Source organism: Heterocephalus glaber, unplaced genomic scaffold (assembly GCF_053883595.1).
Source record: "Heterocephalus glaber isolate CG9 unplaced genomic scaffold, H.glaber_assembly_v1.0 deba00001550, whole genome shotgun sequence".
NCBI lineage: Eukaryota > Metazoa > Chordata > Mammalia > Rodentia > Bathyergidae > Heterocephalus > Heterocephalus glaber.
Genome location: NW_028258343.1, coordinates 12,963,274 through 12,976,579, shown reverse-complemented (window position 1 = coordinate 12,976,579; position 13,306 = coordinate 12,963,274). Strand labels below are relative to the sequence as shown.

General features: G+C 35.2%; 1 long non-coding RNA gene across 10 annotated transcripts in view; it reads left to right on the top strand.

Moving 5' to 3' along the window:
- Positions 1-8,729, top strand: part of LOC106009481 (uncharacterized) — a 227,400-nt gene extending 218,671 nt beyond the window's left edge. For 4 of the 10 annotated variants that reach the window (XR_015442526.1, XR_015442520.1, XR_015442527.1 and 1 more), the window contains one exon: positions 2,090-8,728. This is a non-coding gene — a long non-coding RNA (uncharacterized LOC106009481). Of the gene's footprint in view, positions 1-2,089 lie in introns of all 10 variants that reach the window. The other 6 variants (XR_015442515.1, XR_015442514.1, XR_001183553.3 and 3 more) reach the window with 2 other exon arrangements.
- Positions 8,730-13,306: the final 4,577 nt, after the last annotated feature.

Below are 13,306 nucleotides of genomic sequence, written 5' to 3'. Positions count from 1 at the left end.
ATATCCTGAAATTCCTAACATGCAAATTTCATTTAAATTCAATAGGATTTTTTTCCTTGAAACTAGAGAAGCTGATTCCCAAATTTATGAGGGAAAGGAAAAGCCCAAGATCAGTTAAGACATCCTTGAGGAAAAGATAATATGACAGAATTTTCCCATGAGACATCAAAATTTCTTAAAGCTATGACAATGACAGTGGTGTTAGCTCATGAACAAAAACAAGATGGAGAGTAAAAGCAGAGATAAATATAAATGCATTCACAAATAAGATGCTGTGCAACTGGGGCAGTAAACCAACCGGAAATGGGGTCTGTTCAATAGTTAGTGCTGTCACAGTGGATCGCTTATTTTGAAAAATACGGAACTAGACCTCTACACAATTCCCACAAACCAATTTCAGATTGGTTCAAACTTTAAATTTGAAAAGCAAGATTATTAATTTTTAGGAAACTATAATGTAATTTTCTTTATAATCTTAGAGCTAAAAACATAAATTAATGTGTATCTAATATGTACCACAGCTACTCCACTCCAAGTTATTACCTAGATAACACACACAATGCCCCCTGGATTTGAAACACGTACAGTAGGTTTTGTTTTTTCTGGTACTGGGGATTGAACTCAGGACCTTGTGCTTGCAAGGGAGACGCAGTGCCACTGAGCTAAATCCCACAGTCATTTTTGAAACCATGTCTAATGAAAAAATACTCAGGCTTACATGATCCATAAACAGAAAATATAAGTGAATAAGGGCGGAGCTTTGTAATGGAACATGATATCAACAGTGAAAGCAAGGAAGCCTTGGAGCATATCAGAGGGTAACAAAAGATTACATACTGTGGGCCAGAGATTTAGCTCAGTGGTTCTACTGCCTGCCACACAAGCACAAGGTCCCGAGTTCAATCCCCAGTACCAAAGGAAAAAAAAAAAATTAAAAAAAGGATTACATATAGTGTGATTCAGTTTTACATAATGCAAAAACAAAAAGAATTACACTATTCTCTGTTAAGGAATATATTTTGGAAAACCTAAACACAACAGCAAAGGAAAAATTAAAGTCAATATTCAGCAGAGTGGTTCTCTTGGAGAACAGAAATGTGAGACAGAAACATAATTGGTAGTTCCAAATTTGTTGGTAATACTCTAGTTCATAAATCTGGAAATGATTCATTGTTTATTTTATTATTATGCTTCAGAACTCATATATATATTTTATATATTTAAATGTTTTAAAATAAAAACTTCAGAGGTTAAGTTTTACAAAATGGGTCAAGGGCCAGGGATTTAGCTCAGTGGTTCAGCTGCCTGACTAGCAAGAACAAGATCCCGAGTTTGATCCCCGGTACCAAAAAAAGAAACAAAACAAAACAAAACAAAACAAAATGTGTCAGATATTCAATGAAAGAAAGCACAATAAAAACGATAATGTTCTCACCATCGATGAATAAGCATGGTAAATATTTTGGTTTTCTTTCTTTTGAAGCACAACACACACACACAGACTTCATTATCTTATTTTTCTAAATAGGATCACTTTTTTTAGTCAATTAAGACTTTCCTCATTTTATTAATATTGTTCTGTGAGCATTTCTTTTCTTTTCTTGGTACCAGGGATCGAATTTGGGTCCTTGCGCTTGCGCAGCAGGTGGCGAAACCACTGAGCTAAATCTCCGGCCCAGCATTTCTTTTCTTAAATGGTGATTTAGACATAACTTTTAAGGGTTACATTATTTTCCGTTGTCCAAATCACCATATTTACCCTTCACACCAATGTTGACGTTACGTTCTTTGTGCTTGCATTGTTAGGATTGCAGCAACATTCTTGCACCTAACCCTTTGTGTATATAACCTTGATTATCTCCTTAATATGAATTTCTAGAAATAGAATTATCCAGTCAAAGTGTACAGATTTAGGAGTCAAACTGACCTTCACTTTAGACTGTGCCCTTGGATGTGAGTCATAGCTTTGCCCCTCCAACATATTGCTGTATTAAATACCACAAAAATAGATTCTGGTAGGAGCAGTGAACCTAGTCAAGGCACAACACAATGTATTATTTGTAAAACCTTTTTCTCTTTTGTTCGTCAGACATATACATAAACATAACTACAGATCACCAGGTGTTGGCAAGAAGTCAAGAACAAAGAAGAAAACTAGCATCGTAGAGAAAAGATAAAATTCTTATGAAAGGAAAATTTAAAACAGCCATCTTCAACAGGATTCCAGGGAATACTGCATCATTAAAACAAAAGCATGCTGCTATAAAAAAAGAGTAACCAGAAAACCAGAAGATTTCCTGGAATTTAAAACAATACTTCCAGAAGTAAAATATTTTAAAACCATGATTGTGGAAGCAAAATTATGCATAGAAGGGCTGCCTGATCTGGAAAATAAAATCATGTCAAGAAAAATCTCCAAGAATGAAAAAAGAAAGGACAGATGAAAATTAGATGATGTCTTTGAAAATCTTTTGAATATAATACTGTATATGATGCTATACTGCACTATGTAGTATATACATATATATGTATATATTACAACTATAAATGTAATGTAATACATAGTGGAAGAATTCTAGATATTTGAACACAAAGTTGGGGCAAACATAGGCATTTTATGTATAAATATGTGTGCATATCTGTGACCATTAATTATGAGATGTCAACTTGACCAGACTAAGAAATGCCAAGGGGATTTTTAAGCATACTCTGGGTATTCCCAGTCACGGGGGGCGACTGGAGGTAGTCTGTATGGTCCTTTGCCCTTCTGCTCTGGAACTGTTTTCCTGCTTTTCTTTCTGGTCACCGTGAAGTAAGCAGCTTTGGTCCACCATACCCTACTGCCATTATTTTCCTGCCTTAGAGCCACCAGCCATGGACTGAATCCCCTAAAACCATGAAGCAAATTAAACTTTTCCTCCTTAAGTTGTGGGTGGTGGGCATTGTGTCCTAGTGATAAGAAAGCTGTTAGAGAATATTGGTACCAAGAATGCAGTCAATGCTGTAATTGTACCTGAGCAGTTCGATGTCCATGTACATGTATCGAACTAAGCAGTTACATAATATCACTAAATCTCTCTCTTCCATAAGACCTTTTGTACTGTAGAATTATTTCTCACCATTTTGGAAATTATACAGATATTTGGAAATCACAAGATGTAGTTTCATATAGGCTGGACGTGTGGTTTCATACATTTCTGTGATTATAGGGACACAATGACCTTTGCATAGGTATACAGGAGACAGACCATGGTCATTTGATAATCTGGATCAGTTTTTCCAGCTTCTTCAAGAAGTGGCTAGAATTTAGATGTACAATAAAAATTCTACATAGTCTTTATTTCATCTCAAACCACTTTCCCTTTTCAGTAGTTTTTGAAACTAAGTAGTCCAGAGAGTTTCATTTGCATGTCACACTCCCTGAAATGCATTTGGGTTCTTCTTACTTTGCAGTTTGTGTGTCTGATCATGGAATTTTTCTTAAAGACAGATGTTTCTTATAAGATATAAATGTTCAACTTAATGGTTCCAAAATTCTTAAAATAGGACCCAAACACCATCAAAAACCAATATTAACACCAAGAAGTCCACCAAAACTTGTGTTTTTCAAACAGAGACATATTATTCAAAGAGAAAGCATTTTAGTCTGACTCTTAGCAACCAGAAGTTAGGTTAGAGACACACGCCAGTCCTGACAAAATGAGAATAACTGAACCCCTGACGAAAGTTGTTACCTCCTGAGATGGGGATTAGGTTATGGAGGAAAGAAAAATATTAAATGAAGTGACCCTGATAAATATTGACTTTCTGGCAAGTTTGGATCTCCTCATGCTAAATAAAAATGTGAGGTTTCTTAGCTGCATTTGACCTATGAAGTCATCTCCAATAATGTTATAATAGGTTGGACAAGAAATGCAAAACAAATCAATCCTCTAACCGAGCCAAATTATTACAACAGCCTTTGACTAATTCTCTCCGTATTATGCTTTCCTTTGGCCAATTACTACTCACTTCCTCAGGATGGTTTTTGTGGCTTATAGGAATTTCAAGTCGGCAGTGTCAGAAACTTACAGAATAATAATGAGCACAAACAGTAAGTATAAACAAAACATAATCAGGCCTCATAATGCAACATCCTAATATGAGAATTGGAGGTGAAAATAGCACACAATGACTGAAAAAAGTCCAAGAAACAATAGATACAATTTCTTGGTTGGATGTAGCTTGTTAAATTATACTCTGGGAAATCTAATTTTTATGTTGCAACTCATTTCTGACTTCTTCTAAACAAAAGTCAAAGTCTAAATCTCCTCAGTATGTTCGTCTTTCTCTTATCTTAAATTGGGCCTCATTCATTTTATCATCATTTTCTTCCACAAGAGATGACACCTGTTAATGCAACAATCCTACACTCTGTATAGTGTTAATCCCCCAAACACTTAAAAACGTGCATTTTCACTGTAAATCTGACATATGAAAGGCACTATGCTCAGTACAGGGTGTGATGTATGGAAGAGAGAATATGTATCTGATAAAACTTTGTATGTGCCTGTACTCAGAGGAACTCACCATCCAGTAGAGGAAAAAGACATGTTCCAGACGTGAGACATAGGATCTTGGGTATAAACAAAGAGGGTCGATAGAAGAAGAGTGCTGTCTGCTGGGTACCGAACTAGATTTCAAAATGTGAACACCGATATTTATGGCATGAAGTTTTTAAAAAATTCAGCCATGATCAAGTATTGTTTTGGGTCTGGAAGAGCCAGCCACTTTGAAAAACACAGTTTTGAAACTACACCGTGATGCAACTGATGAAAAATGCTCTTTGGGGTTGGATTTCGGCACTAGCCATACATGAAATTGAAATGTATATGTAACATATAGTTTCAGCCAACTGAATGTAATGCATACTTCAAAACAATGTCATTACTCCATTTACATAACACATTCTGACAATATTTTATCAAATATTGACAAAATAATTGTTGGAATTTATCAGAGAAAAAATTCCATCCCAGCATTTTTCTTTTGATAAAATGGGGGATAAAATGATGGTTTGGTTGACTGATTGAACTTATTTTTCAACACATTATGGTTTAATAGGAATATGATCCTGGCTTCATAGCCCTTCTTTTTTCAATTCAATTTATGATTTATTTTATGACTATGAGAATGTAGTAAATGAGGCCACGTATCAATGGTTTAACAATAATTTGGGGAGATAATGAATGAATCACGTATTTGAATAGACAACTGTTAGGACTGGAGGAAAAGGAAATATAAAAATACAAACTAGCCACAAATCTGGGCCAGCATTCCTTCCCGATATGCCACGTGATCAGCTGTGTTTCCCTGGCAGGTCGCTTCAAGAGTTAAAAGAGAATCATGGTGAAATGTAAGACAGTCAACACTTCTTACATTCGAGTGTCTCCTCTATAGATGAAAAATAAATGACATTAGCAGAGGATGATATTAAGAGACTTTTAAATTTTTTTTTTAATCCAGAGGGTAGAAAACCTAGTTTTTGTTCTGCCTCTGGGTAACTGTACCGTATTGAATATGTCTAATTCTCTCTCTAGGCCTTTCTTTTAGCTCTAAGTACAAGCTGGACTAGGTGATCTCTCTGGTCCCTTCTAGTTTAAAATTCTATTATTGAAAGAAAAAAATTGCCTCTAGCCTTCTGATTTGAATGCCAGGTTTCAGCTCAATATGAATTAAACTGTCTGGGTTATAAACCAACTACAAAATAAGGTTTATAATGGAAACAGCAAGTGACCCTTGACAGCTGCTCAGCCAGCAGTTCTCGCTATTGTATTCAGTTACTGCTCCTTTCCCTGGGCAGTGGCTGCCATGTTATATAACGATGACTACTGCGGGATTACTTAATCCTCCGCCTAACCCTAATTGCACAGTCTGCCTGTGGCTGCTGTAAACCCACTTCTTTCAATGACACGCTCCAGGGTAGATGTGGCAGCCATCACCAAACCCAGCCCTTGCTGGTTTAAAATAACACAGTTGTGCGAAGCTTCCAAATCCCACCCTTTTGAGAGTACCCTATTTTTGCTTTTTCTTCTGACTCTTTCTAACTGCCAATGGTTTCCTGCCCAAAATGACCTAGCACTAGGAAAAATTCTAACAAATAATAAAAGAATCCGGTGCAGGTACAGTACATACTGTCCTCTGGCTCATGGCACACCCCAAGCCAGGAGCTTCAAGTGGAGACAGCGGGGAGAAGAGAGGGAAATGATTCATGTCACATACAACAGGTCTTCAGCTGAATAGGGTTGGTTCCTGTTTGGCCTTTTCATTTAGCTTGTATGTCCTTTTGTTATATAGAGACATTTTTGAAAACTGAGCAAAAGAAAAATTGCTGGAAAGCTTAGAAGACACAGAATGCATTTTTATAACACAAAATATATATGGATAGTTAGATAAATAGATGTGCACACCATCTGAAAGTTTACTAATTATAAGCAGTGTAACCTATGTTCTTCATAATATATCATTCCCTGATTGTATTTTTCATAATTTGATTTTTTCTGCTTCTATATTTTTATATTCCCATTTTAGAAAGCACATGTAAGTAGAAAAAAAATAGAAATTCATCAAGTAATCTCCATTTATTCAAAGCGTGCTCAAATTAACAATAAAACTATATCGTACTTACCAATGTATATACCATTTTATTATTGTCATAAAATTTATATTTTTAAATCTTTTGTGAATAATATTTTCAATGTTATGTATTTCATTAATCATATTCTCATTCTATGCTTCTCTGATTTTAGATTGTATCCACTTGTTGTTAATATGAAGAATGATATCAGAAAGCTTTTATAGACATTTTGCCTGAACTTCTGACTATTTTGTTCCTTAAGCTACAATCCTGAAGCTACTTATATAGATTACCAATTAAGAAGTAGAATTAAAATATGAAATTATTTTCATCCACCAGCAGGAAATCCTAATGGCAAACTAATAATTCACTATAAAAGTAGAAATTATGCAGGATAGAAATAAAAATAAAACTTGTTTTGTGATCCAAAATATTTGTACACCTGGGTACTTCAATATTTCAAATCAATGTTTTAAGTATACTAAATTCTGAAAATAAGCTATCAAAAAAGAGAAAAAATTGAGTAACTACAGAAGTGATGTTGAAACAAACGATTAATGTAAACCAAGATTTGCAAGTGACAAATCAGTGAGAGGCTTGGCCTCTATGTGATTTTTAAACACCATGATATGAAAACAAAAACTGTTAGTAAAATGGAAACTTCTCACTGCTTAAATTATAGGTATACCTGCATTCAAAATCCATACTATTATATTTTTTCTTCTTTCCTCCTCTTCTAGTAGAAGAGATGATTTTTCTTCCTTCTGAAGCTAATCTTAATATTTATTGCCTAGATCCCAGCCCCTCCCTGCTTTCCGAGATTTTGTGTGTTTCTCCCTAATATCCTCAATTTAGGCAGTGTGAGTTCATGTGGAATTATTTGCACATATCCAGATGCCAGGTTGAAGTTCAATGAATGCTTTATGATATCCAAGAGGTTTCCGGTTTGTCCATCTTTGCACTATCAAGTTTGCCAGTTTTGCTCATCTATGTCCACTACAGGATCATAAGGTTTACATCCATATTTTCTCTCTTGTACTTTCCATATCTAGCAGAGCCTCCCAGAGAATAGGCACTTGCTAAATATGTGTTGAGCAAATAAAAATATCATGTTAAGTTCTAGTTGTTGAGAAAGGCAGTTAGTGAACATTTTGATCCTGAATAGCAAATGCTTGTAACCCACAATCTTTAAGCATATTGAAATATAACAGATACAATCTACAAATATGAGATGGGAGCACTTTAGGGCATCTACATAATAAACTATTACCAAAAAACTAGAAAAATATTTGCTACACTACATTGTCTAAGGACAGAGGTGCATACCCTCTAGGAGTGATTTCTTAGACATGGTCTACTGGACTTTGAGCCATGTGACTATCATCCTGGGCTCAGCCAAATCAGCTCAGGATAGAATGGGACCAGAGTGGTTACTGGGAAGCTCTCCAGAGGCTAAAGAGGTAACTGATGCTGCAGCTCTGCCCATGGAGATTGCCTGTCCCGGTAGTTCTTACTTGGGGACAGGTCAGCAGTCAGGTCATCTGCATCATTTTCAGTGGCCACCGATCACTAGAACATTCCTGGCAGCCTTAGTGCTAACAAACTGTCCAAGCTATGAAACTGGTGGCCTTGCACCTTCTTTCTTGGGTGTCAGTATGATTTGTCAACGATTATCTAGCATCAATTAAGCTAACACTTGTTTAAAACCTTTTTTTTTTTGCTATAATACTTCATTTCTGTCGGTTATGTGCTATTGACAATGCTACATTGTCAATGAAATAACATACATTAAGAAGTAATCAAACTACATTAATCAACTTTCCCCCATTATTAAGTACTCATTGAATTTTACTTTGCTCACAATTTTATGTTCCATTATGTACTGTAGTTTTCACTCTTTCTTAAGCCAACTACAGAGGCTAGAAAATCTCCATTTGAACCCATTTCCCAAATCCTAAAATTTTATAAATGGAACAGCATGTTTGGAAAGTGCAATTCAGTATTACGTTAAAAGAGCAAGCCTATTGGGGCTGGGGATTTAGCTCAGTGGTTTTGCCTCCTGCTGCGCAAGCACAAGGACCTGAGTTCAATCCCTGGTAACCACCCCCCCCCCCAAAATAAAAGGAGCAAGCCTATATATTTTCTAGGAAAAGCAAGTAAGCTGACCCTATGTAGGGATCAACATTTATTTCCCCCCCACACAGAGATGTTTATATGACCTTGGAAGCTCTTTTCTTATCAGAGGTTCCTGGTAGCATAGTAGATTTCTTTGTGTGCTTTGGACTTAACTCTGTAGCTAGCATATGGCAAGCTTGTGCCTCATTGGAAAGAAGTTTGCAGAATGAAGCTGGAACCCTCCACCCATGAGGCCTCCTGAGTAGACTGGGTAGTGTTCAGCCAGATGTGTACACAGCCTTCCTATTCTTTACATGCCGTAAGATATTGCATGTTACTTCTTTTAAAGAATTTGTATTTCTAGGAAGACTAAAATAGGCATGCAAAAGATATTGACCTTTTTTTCTAGTAATGGGCTTGATCAATACCCTTGGTTGTTGGATTACAACTTTAGGCTTTCTAATTAGATTTTGTACAGATGTGACTTTAAAACAGGGTGTATTTTTTGTGTGTTTAGAACTCTCTGGTTTTGGTGAAATACATAGAAATGAGAAGACCTGGTCTCTAGCAGTGAGTTCTAAAGAAGGCTGTGTCTTGATCATAGAACTAACCAGACCATCTCTATGGGCATGGTTCTGAGCATGTAGTTGTCTGTTGTTTTGTGCTATATATTTTATTATTTTTAATATATTAATTTTGTAGGGTCATCTAAAAGTCTGCTCAAAAGTAACACTGTCAAATGTGAAAAAAATGTGCTAGAGACAAATAAAATTGTTACTTGGAATTAAAAAAATAAGAAAAAAATAGCACACTCTATTTAAAGATAAACTACTCAGTGGGAGACAGACCCCAAACACAAGAAATTCTGCTAAAGGACCCGAAGTTGGTAAACTTTTGCCCTTGTTTGGTATTGGTCACATGTTCCCCAAAGTTGTATAGCCACACAGTGGAAACCGGGCAGAGAACAGCTTTAATCACTGGGTGATTTTTAATTACTTACCCAAGTAAGAAAGCACATATTTGGGGCATGACAGACTGAAATGTAAGAGCCTACAGTACAAACTGTACAGTAATAAAATTTTGTCTTGTGTGTGGGTTGGAGTCATGAATTCTCATGGCAAGAACAAGCTATAATAACATTCTTGGGTTTTGGATTTTTCCTCTTTTTAATATTTAAAGGATAATTGGTGTTGCAGGTTTAATCTTAAAAATTTGGATTTTAGAACAAATTGTAACAACAATTCCATCAAAATCTGAGTAAATCTTTGGCAAACAGAAGGCCATCTTCTTTTTTCTTTTATTAAGTTTTTTTTATATCTCAGGAGATGATCTGTTTTGGTGAATGTTCCATGGGCTTGAAAAGAATATGTATTTTGTAGTTGTGTACATTGTTTTATATAAGTTTATTCTCTCTTTCCCTCCCTCCCTCTCTTTTTATTTTTCAGTACTGGGGATTGAACTAGGGTTTTTGCACTGAGGTACATCTCCAGCCCTTTCTTAAATTAAAAAAAAATGTGTTAGCACATGTTTGCAGTACATAATGATTGCATTCATCGTGGGGAGTTTGTATATGTACCTAACACATTTTAATTCTTTCATTGTCCCTTTTTCCTCCCTCTAGCCCTGCTCCTGCCAACTTTTCTCCCCTTGCCAATTTGCAAAAGCCCTATTCCTATTATTTTCAACTCTCTTTGCTGAATCCCTTTTCCTTCTCTCCCTCATCAATCCCTCTAACTCTTGCTCCCCTCTCCATTTGAAAAGATCTCCTTCCTTCTCTCTCTCTGTGTATGTGTCTCTCTCTCTCTCTCCTCAGAAGGGCATTTTCTAAATGATTAGTCATTCTATCTTCCTTTGGAATAGATTTCTGCCTAAGACAGTGGCAAAAATACATAAATGAATAAAAATAACCCACAAAAATTCACAAAACAAGACCCCCTCAACAACAAAAATGATACTGTAGGGCCAGGGATTTAGCTCAGTGGCACCGTGCCTCCCTCGCAAGTGCAAGGTCCTGAGTTCGATCCCTGGCACCAAAAACAACAAATGATACTGTATATCTTGTATCCTGCATGGTGAATGATGCCCTAAAAATATTCGGGTCAGTTTCTGTACAGAGTAACTTTTCCGGACTACACCGTAGAGCTTAGCTATTACTTTTATTAATGCATATTAATTGGACACTGCTCATGCCCAGCCTTCCTGAGCCCCTCTTCCCCTTCCTTTCCCCATTTTCCTTCTTCTTCCTCTTCCCCGATGCTCTTTTTACTTTCAGGCCTTTTTTCCTTCTTAGATTGAGAAATATGTTACACTTGTCTTTCTATATCTGACCTATTTCATTTAACACAATGAACTCCATTTCCATCCATTTTCTTACAGATGGTATTATTGTGTCCTTCATCTGTTAATGGCCTCCTGGCTGATTCCATAACTTGGTGGTTGTAAATAATGCCACAATCAACATAGGAATGTGGGTATCTCCATGCTATGCTGACTTTGCTTCCTTCTGGTATATACTCAGGTATATACCATATAGCTGGATCACATAGTGTTCTAGTGTTTGTTTTTTGATCAGCCTCCATACTGTTTTCCATAGTGGTTTTACTAATTTACACACTCACCAGCAGCATATAAAGTTTCCTTTGCCCCAAATCCTTGTCAGCATTTGTTATTTTCTGTTTTACTGATGATTGCCATTCTGACTGGGGTGAGACAGAATCTCAGCGTAGTTTTGATTTGCATTTCCCTGATGGTTAAAGATATTAGGCATTTCTAAATAAAGTTATTGGCCGTTTCCACTTCTTTGGGGATGTATTTGTTCTGCCCATTTAGAAATTAGTTTTGTGAGGATCAAATTATTATTCTATCCCCAGTACAAAGTATAATATTTTTCATATGTAATTTTTAAACAAAAGTTTATTCAATTAAGTTGCTCAGAACTTGCGAAGGTTAGCTAAAATATCCAAGTAAGTTTAAAAATAAAACTTACTGATCAATAAAACCTCCCAAATAAGTTTAGATGACTGTAGAGCAAAGTTTGGAAGAATTCTTCAGGGTGTAATTTGCAGCCTCAAATTGAAAAGTTCATTTAAATCAAGTCATGGTTGGCACATAAAGAAACGAAAGTGGACAGCGGACCTCTCAAGCCATGCTCTGCACACTATAAGCTGTAGGGAAATCTCCTCAGGTTTCAGGAAGGCACATTCCAGAAAATGGAACTTTTCAAGCCTAGAATATGGTTAGTTAATAAGTCCTGTGAATATTTATTGAGAAACTACTTTATACCAGGCACTACTCAGTGTTCTAGGATGCAAGAGTAAATAAAATAGACCAAATTCTGGACCTCATGGAATTCCTAATTTAGTGTTCAAATAATTTTTCTAGCTTTTTATGATAGACATTTTCAAATGTACATAAACATTGAGAGAATGATTTAAGGAAACTAATGAGTCTGTTACGCTCAACAATTATCGGTATATGGACGATTTTATTTTTTTTATACCCCTGTTCACTGTCTACTCTATATCAGCCAGATAATTTTGAAGCAGACCTCAGACATTTATCATTTTGTTTATCACAAATATTTATCACAAATGTTTTAGTTTCAACTTTTAAAGAACTCCAAAAAAGTCATAAACCATTATATATTTAAAAATTTTAGCATCACCTCAGTTAACTACATTGTATTATATACTTAAAACTTGCCAAGAGAGTAACTAAAATGTGTGCAACATACACACACACACATATGCACACACACACACACAAATGGTAACCAGGTAAGGTGTTAGATGTGTTAACTAACTTGATTGTGGTAATTATCTGACCATATAAACATATATTAAATTATATTGTGTACTGTAAGTTTATATAACTTCTTTTCAGCTATATATCAATAAAGTGGGGAAAAGCCCAAAAAACAAAAAAACAAAAAAATAAATTATAAAGACTGGAGATTTAGCTCAGTGGTTCCGATGCCTGCCTCCCAAGCGCAAGGTCCCAAGTTTGATCCCAGGTACCAGAAAAAAAAAACCAAAACAAAATAAAGTGGGAAAATTTTAAATAACTTATAAAAGTAGAAATATAAGGATTTCTAGTTTGAGATATTTAATGCCATTAAAATTAATCATTGTTCACATTCCCCTGTTTCTTCACACAAAATATAAGGCACATGTACACTTTTTACATAAGATTGTCATTAGATCAGTATATCTATTACATTTATTTTAATTTAAACCTTCCCTTTTTACCAAGTAGAATTTCTCATTGTCTGAATTTTGCTAATTGCAACTCCATGATATTATTTAATATGGTTTTCTTTCCCTTAAATTTCTGATAAATTATTAATGGAATTTAGAGTCTTTGTCATATTCAAGTTTGATTTTTTTTCTTCTTTTTGTCAAGACCCACAAATAAGTGGGGTTTTATATATATATATATTTATATATATATTTATATATTTATATATTTATATATATATTTATATATTTTTTAATGAAAATTAAGTATCCTTAGAACTCAAAATTTAAACTGACAAAGCATTTTTAAATGATATTTATGCCATCATGATATGTGATC